Below are 16,916 nucleotides of genomic sequence, written 5' to 3'. Positions count from 1 at the left end.
ATTTGCATGTATTATGTCTCCACCATGACCCCAGCACAGAATGTTATAACCTTACTAGAGGCCCGTTGCACGAAGAGATTCATGCAATAGGCCTTCCCTTCCACTGGCTGCCGGCACCGGTTTTCCTCCGGCACCGGGACCCAGGTCTTCGCTCCTCCGGCCGGAGCCTTCAGTCTTCGCTCCACTGCTTCACGCCTACATATGCAAATTAACCGCCATCTTTGTTGGGTTGATTTGCATACTCTCCTGATTGGCTGGTGGGCGTAGCGGAGGGACGGTCAATTTACATGTTTGTCTATTATTAGGTAAGATTCTAATTGAGATGGGACCATATTGGCTCTAAGCAAGTGCATGAAGAGAAGACCATGATTTCAAGGGGCAAAGCAAAGGGAAATAAAAACAGTGGCTCTGAAAGAGATGTCAGCACTTCTGCAAAAGAAAATTAACTCCAACTGTGATAAAAGCACAACACTGTGCACCCTGTTCAGGAAACAGCTCCACTCCACCCTCGAAGACAGAAACCCTTCTGACGTAGGTAACGCACCAAGTCCCACAGGTGGGGACAGGCACAGAGCAGTCAGAGGCTGTGGAATGCAGCCCAGAATTGTGTTCCTGCTAGTAGATCAAAGCTAAATGGTGACTTGAGGGGGGAAAGATGGAATCGAGATCGTATGGGTAATTGTTTCCACATCTAATGAGAAACTCTGCTGTGTAGGACTGCCCAGCTCTGCTCAGAGAGCATGTGGTGCCAGATGGAACCACGCTCTGTAGAGAGTAAACCTTATCATCCCCATAGCAACTCCATCGCGCTTCCAAAATGCTTAAAAAGACACACATCAAATTGTTTTCCACCATTTTTCAGAAACTGACTTTTTTCCCCACACCTTAAGGAAATAAAAAACCGGGAGTGTCCTTAGTATAAAAATTATCATTGTAGGAAATATGGAAAAGATAGAATTTTGTTTATATCACCCATAGTGCTACACTGGAGACATCTATTTTTGTTGTTGTTTGTTTGTTTTTATTCATCTTCACCAGAGGATATTTTTTCCATTGATTTTTAGAGAGTGGAAGGGAGGGAAGGGGAGAGACAAAGAGAGAGAAACATGGATGTGAGAGAGCTACATCGATTGGTTGCTTCCCACACAAGCCCCCACTGAGTCAGGGGATCAAACCTGCAACCCCTTGACCAGGAATCAAACCCTCAACCCTCAGGGCCAACATTCAAACCACTGAGCAACCCCAGCCAGGGCTGGAAAACATCTATTTGTAATGGCTTAGTACAATTCCTCCAGTCTGATTTCTGGGTGACGGGGTGTGCGCCGTTATCAGTCAAACCAGAGATTCCTAATAGAGGCAAAGATTGGAGCTTAGCCCTCAAGAAACCCCAGCCAATCTGGGGTGGGCATGTACCATCACTGGTCAGGGCAGGACTGCAGGTGGGCCCTCTGGATGGGAGGCTGAAGGAAACCTGCAGCCCTAGCCAGTTTGGCTCAGTGGGTGGGGCGTCAGCCTGAGGACTAAAGGGTCCCGGGTTCAATTCTGGTCCAGGGCACATGCCGGGGTTGCAGGATCCATCCCCAGTGGGAGGCGTGCAGGAGGCAACCAATGATTCTCTCTCATCATTGTTTCTGTCTCTCTCTCCCTCTCCCTTCCTCTCTGAAATCAATAAAAATATTTTTAAAAAAGAAAAACCTGCAGAAGAAAGACCTTGACCCACCCAAGGCTGACCTTCTCATCTGCAGGCAAGGCTGTCACACGTGGGCTGCAAGTGAACTGCTGTCTTACTCACCACTACTTGGAATCTGTCTTACTCAGGGTGTTTTCCCCTGTCCCATTGGTTACTAATCTTTGTGGGTTTTAAATCCAAGACAACAAAATGAGAGTCAAGAAGACATCTCTAATACCAGAATAAAAGCACAGTCAGATGTCTAGAAGATGAGTCAAACTTCCAGGGAACTGTCAAACTGTCTTCTGTGAAGAAATGGGGGAAAAGATTCATAGACCATAATTTTCTCTACTTTGAACTTTCCCTGATCCCAAAAAGAGAAGAAAACAGCTTAGGGGGAACCAAGATTATAACAGAGAAACCTTACCTAAACAGAAAACATCTACCTCTGAAGATTTCAATAAAACCAATAAATCTGATGACCTTTTACAGTTTGATAAATTTGTTTGAAACATATAAAAAATATCTAATTCATCCACGATTTATTTAGCCAGCAAGTTGAATTTGCGAGGGGGGAGGGGAGGTGGAGTGCAAGAGTTGGTCCAGAAAACAATTGCTTCTCCTGACTCCTAGGAGGTAGTTTACTCTGGGGGGGGGGGGGGGAATAAATAAAATGTTAAGGTAAGTGAGTAGAAAAACCTAAGACCACGAAGGGAGGGGATGGGGGGGCGGCAGGGATGGCGATGGCATTGATGTCACTGAGATGTGCCTGCCTTCTCATCCCTTTCACTTCTGGGGCTACACCTGAGCCTTGCCAGGGGGATGCTCTATCCACACTAAGGTCTGACCTGACCAGAGGTGACTAAGCTGAGACGCCCAGCACCCACACCTGCCCCACCCAGGCTTCGAGAGGGAGAAGGGAACAAGACGGCTCACCCTGAGCCTGGAGCCTGGAGCCTCGAGCCCTGCACATGCCACGCTGCCCACCATCCTCCCCAGGCTGTGCCCAGTGCTGCCTGCCTTCTGTCACGTGGCTGTGGTCCCTGGGCTACACACCTGTCTCCTGCACTTACTTTCCAGTGGGAAAGGTAACAACCCGCACTTGTGGAACAGCCGGAGAAAACCGGGACCGGGTCTGGGCAGGGCCCATGGTCAGGGATGGCCTCCCTGGGAGAGACTCCTGACCAAGGCCTGAATGAAGGGAGGGGATAGACGTGCGGGGCTACTGGCCCCTCTGCCTGGCAGAGGAGCAGAGCGATCACTGGAATGGCGGGGCTGAGACTACCCTAGGAGGTAGGCGGAGAGCATGAGCCGGGAGAAGGGACACACTGAGCTGCTAGCGGTAGTGACCAGATATGGGGCAGACTTTGAAGACAGAACCGACAGGATTTGTAGATGGCCTGAGTCAAGGAGACCTCCAAGATGTGTGGCCTGCATCACTGGGCCAGCGGGAATGCAGTTACTGAGATGGGACAGTGAGGTGGAGGTGTGGAGGAACCAAGGGGGCAGTGGGGGAGGTGGGGGATCAGGAGATGCACACTAGACACTGGAGATGCCCACTAGGCAGTTAGATATGAGTTTGGAGTTCCGAGTTCAGAGGCAAAATCCTCTATGTAAATATATAACCAAATCCAATACATGCAACAGAATTCTGCCTCTAAGCTCTCCAGATGTGGGTAGAAGGTGCCTGGTTCCCTGACAGGCCCCACTGAAGGGCAACTCTGAGCCTGGCCATCCCTCCCCCGCAGCTTTCCTTGGCAGGCCAGCCCTGAGGTAGGGAGACCAAGTACCCAAACACGCGTGCCTAGAGAAAGTTGCCATAAAACTGCACCAGAAACGACGGCAAATAGAGTATTTCAAATACAGGGGGGTGGGCACGGGGGAGGGAAGGGCTCAGTTCTTTAGCCAGCTCTCAGAAGCAGCCGTAGATTCTTTGCTGGGCTCTGCTCGCCGTTCCCCTCTGTCAACCCTAAGAACAAGCCAGAAGGGCCCGCTGACATCTTGCCATCTTCTCTCCTCGGTGAACAAGCCAAGGAAGCTAAGAGATCACAGCACCCTGTTATCCAACAGCAGAGGGTGTATTCGAACTGGTGCAGAAGACAAGCTCCCTCTTAACAGAGGGAGGAGAGCATCTCATCAGCACTGTCCCTCAGGGCAGGTGCCTTCCTCAGAGGTGGGGCCATGGAGCGGAAGCCGGCCTCCAAACTCACTGCTGCAACTGCCTATTTACCCTATTGATCACATGAACCAATGGCCCAAGGAGATCAGAAAGCACTTTATTTGCCACCTTAACTATTGAACGATACCTAAGCCCTTGATAGTGGTGTCCAAACCAGGAAAAGCCAGCAGACACCTGGCCTCTGTCTCCATCATTATCTCGGATGCAGAGGCCGGTTTCCTGTCCCTGGGGTAGGGCACAGGGTTCTAAATTGCAGGAACTATATGCATCACTTAGACAAAGTGAAATAAGCAGCCCCCTCCTCACCCTTAAGGCTGCTCCCTCTCACCCCTATTCTGAACACGTGTTCCCATGGCCCCAATGGTCCCCCAATTTTTTTAAATTAATTTCAGAGAGGAAGGGAGAGGGATAGCGAGATAGAAACATCAATGATGAGAGAGAATCATTGATTGGCTGCCTCCTGCCCGCCCCCTACTCGGGGGGGGGCAATCGAGCCCACAACCCAGGCATGTGTCCTTGGCTGGAATCGAACCTGGGACCCTTTAGTCCACAGGCCGACAGTCTATCCACTGAGCCAAACCAGCTAGAGCGGTCCCCCAATTTTTCAAATCATATACTCCTATGAGCAAAAGTGTGAACACACACACATGGGTCATGTATATAGGGCGTTCCAAAAAAACGTATACACACTTTGAATGATTATAAAGTCAGTGTTTATTAACATACAGGTCATTTCCAAATTTTAAAAGAATCTACACAAATGAATAATTTTTTTTGTCAATGCCTGTTTTCAAACCGATAACCATTCTGGTCCAGGCACTGCTGATAACAAGAAGCAATGAAATCGCAAACATCAAGAATAATTTTGTTTGGTATTTGTGCACCCTCAATTCATCAACTGTTGCCAGTTTTGTACTATAAACTTTATATTTTATGTATCCCCATAAAAAAGTCTAGTGGATAAATTTTCTTTGTTCAAAGTTTAGTCTGGTTTCACTCATTATTCAAATCAGTTAAACCTGAAAAGGAGTAAAAATTAAGTGAGTTGTCAGCTGTTAAAGTGCATATACATTTTGGGGGGTCCCCAAAAAAATGTATACACACTTTGAATAATTATAAAGACAATATTTGTACTTCAACTGCCTTTTCACACTTCCAGTAGCATTTTAGGATGAATTTCCTTTGTTCAAAACTTACTCTGGCAGAAAAGAAAGAAACATCAATTGAGCTATCAGCCGTTAAAAGTGTATATACATGTTTTTGGGAACGCCGTGTATTTATTTATAAATTACATACATGTATTAGAGTAATAGTGCATCCTACACATTATGCATAGAAATTAAAAGCTCCAGAATTTGTCTTCTAGACCCCAGTGCACACAGCTCTCTGGAAGTCACCGATGGAGAACACCCTCTCCTGTTGTCCACCTGGCAAAACTCTGTTCTTTCACCAAGTCTCAGCCCAAAGCCAATCTGTCCGTGAAGTCTCCCTTGATGGACCAGAGTAGACAGGGAAGTCTTCCTAGCTCCCCAGCCCTTATACCTCCCCAGGGAGGCCATCGCCCGTGCAGCAGCTGGGTGGGGACAGGGGCAGTGCCTGGCCGTCAGTGCTCGTTAAGAATGTGGAGCAGAAGGAAAGGGAAGGGAGGGAACGAGTGAGGCCATCAGAGCTCACCGCCCTTTAGGCCCAGCGGCCTCACTCTTCATGTACAGAGCCTTTCCTAATAGCATAAATGATGATTCCCAATCTTAACCAGAGACTTGATTATACTAGTAAACTGCCCGCTCTTATTTTCTGGCTGCTTCCTGTACACATAATCTTTCTTCTCCTTGGGTCTCCAAGTCCCCAGGGGGCAGGAGCTGTGTGTCCACACCACCAGGCTGGCCGGGCACTTCACAAATACTTATTTGACTTTATAATTGCCATTTATTGAGTATTTGCTATGATAGTGCACTGGACCTCTCCCAGCTGGTGTGCATATACATGATCTTATTTAATCCTCTTCAAAACCTAACAGGTGGGCAATTAGTTGTTTTAGAGAAGGGCAAACTGACTTTCCACAAACAGCCTTCCAGGACATGGCTGGACAAGAACCCAGAAGACACAATTAGGAGTGGCAGGCGAAAAAAGAAAAGCCCTTATGGCAAAACCTTCCTCAAAACCAGGAGACAGGACATCTGCTCAGATCCTTCCACACACACTGGGGACAGCAAGTTGCTGCAGGCGGCTGCCTCCCAGGCCTGCCGCTTTTTCGGGTGGGTCCAGTGGCACAGTCTGCTCCATGGCAGATGCCAGAAAGGGAGCCATTGCTTAGGCATGCCTGATTTTTAAATTCCAATATATAAAACAGGTTACCACAGTGAAAGAGGAAGGATTCATATTACAAAGTAAAGCACTAAGAGTTCCATTAAATAACTAATGCTCCCACTCCATTTTAATTTTTTTAACGATTTTTAATTGATTTTTTAGAGAGAGAGGAAGGGAGGAGGGAAGAGAGAGAGAAACATACATCGATTAGCTGCCTCCTGCACGCCCCCCACTGGGGATCAAGCCAGCCACCCAGATATGTGCCCCCAATGGGAATCGAACCAGCAACCCTTCAGTGCATGGGATGAAACCCAACCAACTGAGCTACACTGGCCAGGGTACTCCTACTCCATTTACTGTCCAACTTTGTCAGAAAACAAATATCATGATTTCTCTGGTCTAAATTTACTACATAAATTATGTACTTGTAACTCTACGTGTACAATAACTGTCTATTATTTTTACATTACTCTTCAGATGAAAAAATGTTTAATCTCAGGACCTCTAGTTTAGAAGTAAAAGATTTTGAATCTCATATTTAAACACCAATAGGATGGAAACTGCGTTCTATAAGGATGTAATATTTATATTAACAGCCAAAGTAGCAGAGAAACAAATGTTCAATAGAGCCATTCAACTATAAACATTACCTCCACCCTTGAAATCATGCACGCCTTATGTCCGAAAAGGCCTTCTGTCCCTACTAGAAAAGCATTCTGGCATTTTATCATTCTGCTGAAGGCACAAGCCAAATCCAGCAAGGTCAAATTAAACATAAGTCTGTCAGTCCTGCACCCATCAGCCAACAGCAAACAGGGGAAAAGGACACGAGCGGTATTTTTCAGTCACCCAAAGTGCACTGAGCAAATGTTCCAGAAACCCGTTCCATAACATCGTTAGCATGTAACTCCCCTGGGAACCTCCCACCCACCCCAGCAAGGGACCCTGCACAGGCTGCTCCCCTGAAGACCATGTCCAACCCTTGCTGGCCAGACCACCTGCATGGCCACCAGCTGGCCCTCCCCCCACTGAACCACTGCACACTCCATCTTCTAGTCCTTGGCACCGTTGGCACCGCCAGCCACAAATAAGGTAGGTTTGCACCTGGGAATGCAGAGTGTGGTACACTGTGTGGCCAGGAAGGGAGAGATGTGGGCCAAGCCCAACTGCTCAAGCGGAGCTCCCCACCATCTGTGCCTGGAGTGCAGGGACTCGCCTGAGCACAGAGGCAGAACAGTGCCCACCAGGGCCCCAGAGACCCTGCACACTGCTCACCGGGCCATGCCACAGACGGTGCACACTCCCAGCATGCACCCCTGAGCACCCACACCTGCTGAACAAGTGGATGCGTATAGATGCATGTGAATAGAACAAGCTAATGGGGACTAGCCCCGAAAATGGGGGTGTTACATCTTGCTCCCTCCAACCAGCATTGTAAGTGGACTCCCCTCCAACCAGTCCCAACCTTTCAACTGAAAAGGCTGCCTTTGAAAAACACAAAACTGACCTACCTTTAGATAATGGCAACCAACTAAAGTGATTTTTCCTTTCTCTCAAGCTTCAGAAGTAACCAGCTTAGGAGGCCAGACACTGTTAATAGCTGCATGTGACTCTGAAAGGGCTCAGGCCTTGGCCAGAAGCAGAAAACTCTACCAAATCTGTAGAGGGAAGGAGTGAAGAAGAGGCAACAGTGGGCACCAGCATTAAGTGTTGAGCATCAACAACCATCAAGTGAAACATTAGGGGAATGGATTTTATGTCGCCATCCTTGGGTACAAGGCTAGGGGAAAGTTTAATCTCAAAAAGCGGACATTTAAAATGGAGAGAGGTGACTGAACAAGACGTCACACAGCATTTTAAGCAACTGGATGCTGAATCCACTCCCTCTCCTGGCCCTCATCCCTCTATTGTGAGTCCAAGATGCCCCTGTGAGGAAGGGTTAGCATAGTGGGAAAAGACCAGGTGCAGTCCTTGGCCATGAAATCCTGTACTTTCATTTAAAAATATATCATTAGACTGTTTCGTGACCTTAACTTGTCTGAGTAGAATTTAATTTAAATTTAAAATAGCACAAAGGTCTTATCCCTCCTGATGAGATCATCTACTATAACATCATTGCATTTGCCCATAACAAAATTCTCACAAACAGCAAAACTGTTCACCTATGACCCAGATGACATAAACCCAGATTTTTACATCAAAAAAACTGGGAAGGAAAATTTAAATATCATACCATTTTACTGACAAATTTGCAAAGGTTTTTTCATAATAATATTCAGCACTGCCAAGGGTACAGCCATCCTCATATCTAGAGTGTAAAGTGTGCCATCCTTTCTGAAAAGTAACCTGGTAATACTTTTGGAGGAACCTCTCAAAGTTCTTAGACCCCCCCCGCAACTTCCCTCTTAGAAATCTATTCAAAGGATGTCATCAAACATTCAATGTAGCCCTGGCTGGTGTGGCTCTGTTGGTTGGAGCATTATTCTGTATACCAAAAAGTTGCATGTTCAATTCCCAGTCAGGGTACACGCTAGGTTGCACATTCAACCCCCAGTTGGGGCATGTACAGAAGGTAACCAATCCATGTTCTCTCACATTGATGTTTCTCTCTCTCTCCGTGTGTGTGCGTGTGTGTGTGTGTGTGTGTCTCCACTTTCCCCTCTCTCTATGAAAGTAATAAATAAATAAAAATCCTCGCCCTGACCGGTTTGGTTCAGTGGATAGAGCGTCGGCCTGTGGACTGAAGGGTCCCAGGTTCGATTCGGGTCAAGGGCATGTACCTTGGTTGCAGGCACATCCCCAGTGGGGATTGTGCAGGAGGCAGCTGGTCGATGTTTCTCATCCATGTTTCTAGCTCCCCATCCCTCTCCCTTCCTCTCTGTAAAAAATCAATAAGATATATATTTTTAAAAAACCCTCACCAGAGGATATGCTTAAGTTCAAGGTAGTTCTATATAATAAAAGGCTAATATGCAAATCAACCAAACAGCGGAATAACCGGTCGCTAGACGAGCAATGACCACCAGAGGGCAGACGCTCAATGCAGGAGCTGCCCCCTGGTAGTCAGTGCGCTCCCACAGGGGGAGCACCGCTCAGCCAGAAGCCAGGCTCACGACAGTGCTAAGGATGTCCAACTGACGGCTTAGGTCCGCTCCCCACCCCAAGGGAGGGTGCAGGCCAGGCTGAGGGGACCCCCCCACAGCGCACAAATTTCGTGCACTGGGCCTCTAGTGTTATTTATAATAGAGAAAACTGGTAAAAGCTTCAATGTCCCAAAGCAGGTCTTTTAAAAATAACAATATAACTATAGAGTAAGCTATATTGGAGAATATTTAAATTACATGAAAAAATTTTATGATGAAATGCTGTTTTAAAAAAGTACGTAATTTTTTCACATGATTTTATAATTAACCAATAAATACACCTGGAAGAATCTACTGAACTGTTAACAGAGGTCATCTCTAAATGTAGCAAACCATAATTTTGGTCATTTTTATTTTCTCCTTTGTTTTATATTTTCCTGATTATCTTCAATAAGTATATATTCGGGGGGGGTGGGGGGGGAGGATTTCAGATACAGGACTGGTGACACTGGGTTCAGCCAGGCCTGAAAGACTCCATGGAAAAGTCAGGTTTGGAAAACAAGGGCAGAGCACTGGACCAGCAGCATGCCCTGGGCCCCCACATCTGTCCCTGACTGGCTGTACTCACACCTGCTCCACAGGAGGTATGGGAGTGGCTTCACCCTGGTGCTGAGGACTAAGATACAGTCTGGGGCACGCCACATAAAATATGGATGCTCAGTGCTGTGGAGACTGGAGGACAGAGCACAGGCCAGAACAGGAACTTCCAGAGGCCTGCCTTACCTCAACTGCAAAGAGAACACATGTCCAACCCCATCCCAGGGGGCTGTAAGGATCAAATGTGACAAAGGATCAGAAATCCTCACAATGTGTGGGCACAGTAATAGATATTTATACGAAGGACATTACCATTCCAGCCACCTGGCCGAGCTCAGAGGCTATGATAGGCTCCATCTCCGTTCCACCCCTACAGCCTGGGGAAGTTTTTGCAAAGCGCTGAAACGCTGTCCTGCCAGACCCCAAAAAGCTGCATCTCCTGGGAACTCACTTTAGGTTCTATAATCTCAAACACTTAGATTTGTCCAAGATGGACAATATTTCACAAGAGGTGAAATGTGTACAATAACTGTTTAATATTTTTTATTACTCTTCAGATGTTATGTGTGGTTAATTTATGGCCCCCATGGAGCAAAACAGAGAATCTTAAAGACTGTTATTTTTTCTCTTTTTTTTTCCCTCATATGTGAGAAGCAAAGGGAAACAAAAATGTTCCAAGTACTGGAACAAGCTGGATCCTTCTGAGTGAATGGACAACGGGAGGAGGCCTCATCCAGTCCATCCTCACCCCCAGACCCACAAGCCTCAGTTCACCAGCCAGGAAACAGGTCCTAATGCTCTGACACTCACAGAAGACTAACAGACGTCGTTTGCAAGAAACACTGCAGAATACCACCTTCTTCCAAGGAACTGGAGGCTGATGTGGCCAAACAAAGCCACCAACAGCTCGATTACCAAAACTGAGGTTCTTGCCATAGGCAACATAGGAACAGAGAGCAAGAGTTAGAAATAAGAATGGGGAAGGAAAGTAAGGGGAGTAGAAACCAGAGCCACAGTCAAGGCAGCAAGAAGGAAGGGGCTTGTTGGCTGGATAGCGTCACTGGAACTGTATGGGGACAAGGAGAGAGAAGTGCCACTGTCCCCCTCCAGCCAGCTGGTAAGGGGTCCCTGAGGAAGACCCAGGCCCCAGGGGGACACTGCCTGGGCTGCATCAGACTCCACCCTTTATTTACAAGAGCTGTGACTCTGGGCAATTTCAGGGCTTCCAGCTGCCTTCCAGCAAACTGGGGATGGAAGCCGTACCTAGGTCATAAGGCTGCTGTGAGGATTAAATCAGTTAATGTGCGTGCAGCCCTAAGAACAGTCTGGCACAGTTAGTGATATGCAAGTGCTTGGAATCACTGCTAGTATTCTCTGACCAAGTGCCTGGTGGAAGACGGGTCGGGGAGGGGGGGCGTCAGAGGTCCAGGAGCCCTTCTGAAAACAGCCTGGATTCAAGCTATGGGCTCTCCGCTCTTGCCTTCCAGAAGCAGTGAGATTTTATTATGAAAAGTCCCTCCCCAACTCTTGAGGGCCAATGAAAATAATCCCTGGCCATACCTCCACCAGTGGCCAGGAGCCCAGCCCATCTCTGGAGGATGGTGGCCCTGCAAAGGAACCAACAAGGCACAGCAGGAAGCCTGCCATTCTGCAAACCCCAGAAGCAAGGCGTCCACCCACTTACACAGAAGGCCTCTGCCGCACCTCACATGGAAGGATGGCTGGCCAGGGGTGGGTGAATGGGATGGAGCCTTCTTGCAAACTGGATAGAACAATCGTACTTTGAAAAGAAATTCTAGATCCACTTAGGGATCATGTGGATGAGGGCACACAGATGTTGCTCACACCCACCCAATTCCTGCTCTTAACGTCACTCGAGTAGTCCAGGTCCTGCATCCAGTCTGCGAAGAGAAGAGCAAGTCATTTGGCAGGGGCCCAGTTTAGGAGGTGGCTTTGTAATATGAGCAGTGTGTCCACTAACAACCAGAGCAAGACCATTAAGTTCATTACACCTGTCACTCTGCCAGCTGACTATCCAAATTGCCAGAGATGAAAGTACATTATGCCCAGGAGTGCCACCCAGCCCCCGCCCAGGGCAGCACCACACTTATCTCAGACAATTTGTTCTCAATGTCTGCACCTGCAGAAAGAACGCAACTGTAAACAGCTTGAAACTTGGCTCTGAGAAACCATCGGGCCAGAGCAGGTCCATCTAAGAGCAAAGTTTAGTTTCTTGGAGCAGGTCCCTGCGAGGAAGACTAGGTGCCATATGCCCTGATGAGGAGGAAGAAGGGGGGGGGGGCAGGGTAAGGGGGCAAAGCCACCAGCAAAACTAAGGACACAGAGCTGCTACGTGGATTCTGCTGCCCCGAAGCACTACCAAAAATACAGCGAGGGACACACCCTTTTCACTTCCGAACCAAGTCACAGAATTGTAAGCAGTAGGCAGAGGCCTTCCCTGCAGCTGCACAGCCAACAGCCAGGCTCCCCGGGTGCGCACCGCCTGGGCCGCCACTGGCTGCAGAGTGCGTTTGCAGTGCAAGCGCGTTGCAGACAGCGGTAATTTATTTATCCCTGTCATGTAACATTAGCAATCTGTCTGGAGCTTGGCAAGCGGCAACTTGCACTGTCATATAAAGTGTCTGACAAACTTAAAGTTTCATAAATGCTTCTCTTTTCCAGCACACAATAAAACATCATTTTTAAAGTTATCTCCTTTTCTGTTCCTTTTCTTTCTTCCCCTTCCAAAAAAAAAAAAAGGAAGGAAAAGAAAGAAAAACAACAACAAAAGAACCCATGCAAACAGAAATGATCCCTCAGCAGGATTCTTAACCTTAAAAGTCTCAACATTTTTCCAATGCCAAGTAAATGAATAAATAAATGGATGGGGAGAGGGGTGTGGTGGGGGTCAGTCATGATGGGGGGGGGGGGGGTAACAGAACAAAATCTGAAAAACAAAAGTACAGTCATTAAAAATTAATAAAGGGTGTGGACATGAGCTCCTACCCCCGTCTGCTCATGGGGATTTGAGCCAGACATTCTGCATCCTCATTAAGTGGTGTCTGGCAGGCTGCCGGAGTTTTAGTGGGTTCTGGGAATGCCAATATATTAACCAGAGGACTTTTTGCATACCCTTTAGAGTTTTTATTCTAGAAAAGTCAACCATTTGGCACTGTGCAGCCTTATTTTTGTCCGGGAAAGCTCTCAGCTGCCAATCGAGGGAGAACTTATAGCTATGTTCTTAGTAATTTCCAAGACCTATCTGGAAAACAAGCTTGGTGGGAAGAAAAGTCCTCACAAAAACAGCTGAAAAGGCCAAAGTACCATTTTTTAGTGGGAATTCAAAGAAAAGCAATCCATACTTAAATCACCTGGATATGACACAGCATAGATATTATTTTCAAGTCCTCCTATGATAGAGAAAAAGATAATATTAAGTGGAAATATAAATCCAATTAATAGTATAGGTGCTTGGCTATTTCCCTTACAGGCTTAACAGTGAAGCAAGTAATGCCAGACAAAAAAAAAAAAAAAAAACTCCCTAAAAAATGGCAGGTCTTGTGGCCTAAATTTTCAAATAGTAGGCAGAAGCTTTACATTCCTATTTTAAAACTTAAGATTCACCTTCCATGAACATCCATAATATAGGTCAAGGTGTAATTGTAGACTAACAAATCCCATGTAGCAGAAAGTCACTTTGACATCAGATAATAATGGCTTCCAGGCGAGTTCTCTGAGACCTAAAAAAAGGAAAGGAGGAATGGAAGGTGGAAGGGAGGAGGAGGAAGAAGGGAGGAAAGGGCAATTTGGGACTACTTAGCTATTTTGCTACTGTTCACATATAAATAGCCATGTGCCTATATAAAGTGTGTTAATAAGCATTTCTAAAAATTTTCCAGGTTAACATGGAATAATCTTTTATAGCTATCGCTCCTTGAGTTTTCTCTAACTCTCACCCAAAAGGACAGACACATCAGAGAGTCTCCCTAAGCCGAGATTCAGAAGAAAGATGAGGGGGGAAAAAACATGATGAGGGCTACCAGAAAGATCTAACCCAGCGGTTCTCAACCTGTGGGTCGCGACCCCTTTGGCGGTCGAACGACCCTTTCACAGGGATCGCCTAAGACCATCCTGCATATCAGATATTTACATTACGATTCATAACAGTAGCAACATTACAGTTATGAAGTAGCAACGAAAATAATTTTATGGTTGGGTCACAACATGAGGAACTGTATTTAAAGGGCCAGAAGGTTGAGAACCACTGATCTAACCAGTCAGTCACAAGTGTCCCTGCCCTGAGTCCTCCAAGTGCTTGGGTTTTACAGGGTGACACAGAGCAACCACCTCCTGCCCAGACCGTAGGGTGACTGAATGCTGGGCTGACTGCATGCTGGGCAGTGCAAAGGGACCCAGACAGAGCTTGGTGGTCTCTCCTTGGCAGCAGCCCAGAAACGACCTTCAGAGAGCAAAAGTCACTCTCACCTCCCCATTCCCCTGTCCGGCTGGCAGTTGCCCCTCCAGAGGCCCAGATAAAACTCTGCGTCCATGAACTGTAAGGCTGCTCTGCAGAGCTGCGAAGTCAACCAAGACCACAGCACAGTCCCAAACGGAAAACATCTCTACAGATGGGCCCTTACTCTCAGTGCGCCAGGCAACTAAACTATTCTTAGGACACTGACAGCAGTTGGGGGAAAATAAATATTTGTCTATGTATGTATATACTCGGAGGTGGGGGGGGGGGGGCTGTGAAGGTGGACTTTGAATCCAACAAATTGGCACAAAATCCCCAAATAAGCAGCTGGCACTGCTGGGTTCCTCTGCAAGGTTGTGGTCATGCAAACCAAGGCCCTAAAAGGATTCAAGAGACAGCCCCCAAAGCCTACTGGGAATAGTCCTCTTCATCATAAATACAAACCTACACAAACTAGAACCATGGCCAATGAGGGCAAATTCTTCCAGGGGCAACAGCAGAATGTTGGAAACGTAGAGGGATATTTTAAATCAAGAGAGGAATGCCGCTACAACTCCATTACAACAAATCCCTTACTAGCATTTACAGATTGGCACCTAATTCCTAACAGTGTGTTCAAATGTCAATAGTAACAGGAAGCTCTCAAAAGAATTAAGCTTCCAAAGATCATGAAGAATTTCTCCCATTTTTAAAAGGTACTGCTCTGCATTCAAGGGTTGATAGGAAACCAAATATTGTAATCCATAAATGTGCATGGGTAATATTCTGATCTACTCATTTGTCTATGTAATGACTCAAATTTGACATTATGATCCTTTACTAAACATAAAGAATGTGTTCCGAGAGAATTCTGCAGAATATAAAGGCAGATGTACTGATGACAGTAAACTCAATATAAATAGCAGAAAAGACTAAATACGCATATGCAAAATGCAAAACACGGCTTGTGCAATGACAGCTTCTCGGTGCAGACTCTACAGAATCTTTCCTGTAATTCAATACTCAGTCCTGAAGCTCCAGAGGAAATACAAATGGGAGAATACCTTCCTTGGCTAGCCAGACAAGAGGAAAGGGCCATCTTAAAGAGCAGTTTCCCAGCCCTAGTCCTGAGGGAAGGCACCAACCTCCATGCCAGTCACAGTACCCAGATATTTTTAAGAGCCAAAGCTGTTCACCATCTCTACCCACCTCCACTGCAAGAAACTTACTAACGGTAGCTCTCTGAATCAACACTCTTTACAACTTATTTCACCTTGCATCCCACAATGCCAAGCACACAGTAGGTCATCAATCAATATCACAATCACATTTAACATTTAGAAAGGAGCACTGAACTATAAGTGGAGAGGTCCAGGGACAAGAAGTTGCCAAAAATATAAGAGAGAAAAAGAAGGGAATAGATGGGACACAAAGGAAGAGAAAAGAAGCAAATCAAACTTATCCAATGCTAGCTAATTAAAAGACTGAAGAAAATAAAAATTAAGCCGGTTTATGTGGCCATTGCCACTCAGCAGTCATTCCTATGCCTGGGTAGGAGGAGCGAGGAAGCCCTACTTGCGATAAAGAGTTTCTTGCAGTCTAGACAAGCAGCGCGGTGCCCTGCCAGCAAACCCAGGAAACGGGGCACTGACCCGTGCGCCTTCTCCAGGTGCCACCCACCCACAACGCGCCCATGTCGTCCTCCAGAAAATCCGCCACGTTGGGAAGCCTCCTCCTTTTCCAATTTAAAAAAAAAAAAGTTTAAAAACAAGCAAATGTCCTCTCTGCCACCATAGCGAATTAACCTGAGTAGAGCCAGCCCACTGTCTTCCAGCAGCGTACTTGCAGGGCGCGCCCCCAACCCCACCCTGGGCGGCCCACCGGACAGGGGCACCGGGGAGCCTCCTCACCGCTGTGCAGGCTGACCCCACAACAAAGGCAAGTGCCGGGCCTGGGCTGGGTGCTCGTCGCTTCCTGTTCATTCCACCGTGAGGGTCAGAGAGAAATTCAACACACGCCTGCCTGCTTCCTCCAGAGCTCGGAGACCCAACCTCAGTGTAACAGCAGCCGCCCGAGACAATCGACTTCCCAGCCAATGCCGGGAGCTCCGGGCGGCCCCGCGACCGACGTCAACGCGCGCGGGGGAACCCGGGTCAGCGCCGGGAGAGGCAGGTCCTAGGGTTTGCCGGGCGTGGGGCGCAGGATGCCGGGTGCCGGGGCGTGAGGCTGCGGGGCGCCGGGGCTGCAGGTCCCAGGGTCCATAGCAATGCCGGCTCCCGCCTCCTTTTCTTTCCGCAAACTCCCCCGCAAGGTCCTGCACAATGTTCCCGCTTCGCTCTGACCTCCAGTCCCCCGACCCGGAGGCCCAAGGGAGCCAAGACCTCAGTTTGAGCGGCCACCCTCCCGCTGACGCCGGCCTCCTGGTGCAGAATTAAGTCCTGCAACCGCAGGACAAGCCGCGCCGGGGAACCGGGAAATAGAAAACGGGGTGGGGGTCGGCAGTGTACCTTCAGCAAAGCACCCCCGTCCCCACAACCGGGGTGGCCTCCGTGCCCACCGGAGACACTGCCTCGCAGACTTCGGGCATTCGTGTCCCAGCCGCTCGCCAGGGTGGGGAGGGTGCCCAGT

General features: G+C 47.7%; 1 protein-coding gene across 1 annotated transcript in view; it reads right to left on the bottom strand.

The window, feature by feature from the left end:
- Positions 1-16,879, bottom strand: part of LDLRAD4 (low density lipoprotein receptor class A domain containing 4) — a 319,552-nt gene extending 302,673 nt beyond the window's left edge. Inside the window, exon 1 of the mRNA XM_014446773.2 lies at positions 16,796-16,879. The gene's annotated coding sequence lies outside the window, so the exon portion shown is untranslated. The remainder of the gene's footprint in view (positions 1-16,795) is intronic.
- Between the last annotated feature and the right edge of the window lie 37 nt (positions 16,880-16,916).

This window comes from Myotis lucifugus, unplaced genomic scaffold (genome assembly GCF_000147115.1).
Source record: "Myotis lucifugus unplaced genomic scaffold, Myoluc2.0 scaffold_572, whole genome shotgun sequence".
Classification (NCBI taxonomy): Eukaryota; Metazoa; Chordata; class Mammalia; order Chiroptera; family Vespertilionidae; genus Myotis; species Myotis lucifugus.
Note: the sequence above shows the minus strand (reverse complement) of the source record. Positions and strands in the feature narration are given on the sequence as shown.